This window comes from Delphinus delphis, chromosome 17 (genome assembly GCF_949987515.2).
Source record: "Delphinus delphis chromosome 17, mDelDel1.2, whole genome shotgun sequence".
Lineage (NCBI taxonomy): Eukaryota > Metazoa > Chordata > Mammalia > Artiodactyla > Delphinidae > Delphinus > Delphinus delphis.
In genome coordinates, this window is record NC_082699.1 from 6,986,405 (window position 1) to 6,987,104 (window position 700).

At 41.3% G+C, this 700-nt stretch overlaps 1 non-coding gene across 1 annotated transcript; it reads right to left on the reverse strand.

The window, feature by feature from the left end:
• Positions 1-360: 360 nt before the first annotated feature.
• TRNAK-UUU (transfer RNA lysine (anticodon UUU)) lies at positions 361-432 on the reverse strand. Its single transcript has one exon. It is a non-coding gene; the product is annotated as a tRNA-Lys (tRNA).
• Positions 433-700: the final 268 nt, after the last annotated feature.

The window sequence follows — 700 nt, forward strand, 5'->3', positions numbered from 1 at the left end:
ATGAGACAGAGGAGAGCAAAAATAAGAGAGACATGGTCAGATTCCACGGGTTTCCATGTTGCCTTTTCTTTTTATTGTTTTTCCTGCATCTAAGAGCCCTTTCAGAAAGATCTGGCATGGAACAGAGAAGGAGAAAATAAAGAACCTGGGAAAGATACAAGTGGATCAGAGTAATTGCTAATAACCCTCAAGAACAGACGGGGTTTTTTAATGTCCCCCGACATCGTATGGGTAGACATAGTGAGATGAGCTTTGCAGTTCTCACTTTATGTGCTCTCCTCCAGAGAGCACTTAGTTCTTTTAAGAAAAATTTATTTATTTTATTTTTTTGGCCGCACCGTGTGGCTTGCAGGATCTTAGTTCCCCGACCGGGGATTGAACCCAGGCCACAACAGTAAAAGTGCTGAGTCCTAACCACTGGACCACCAGGGAATTCCCAGGCTTAGTTCTGAAGAGCTGCAGAACCCACAAAACCCTTTCTGCTGATGTTAAATTTACCTCCTGCAATTTTCCTCAATCTTTTAAAAAATTTTTTGATACATTTAGAATACTATAGAGAAAAAAGTAGGAGTAACAATTTAGTCAGGAGGATCAAATAGGACTGTGTATAGATATCCTAGCAATTGGTCATATGTTGTTGGACCACTAAATGCAGTTCATGTAGTTCATGTCTGGGGGTGGACTCTCCAGGCGTTTCTGG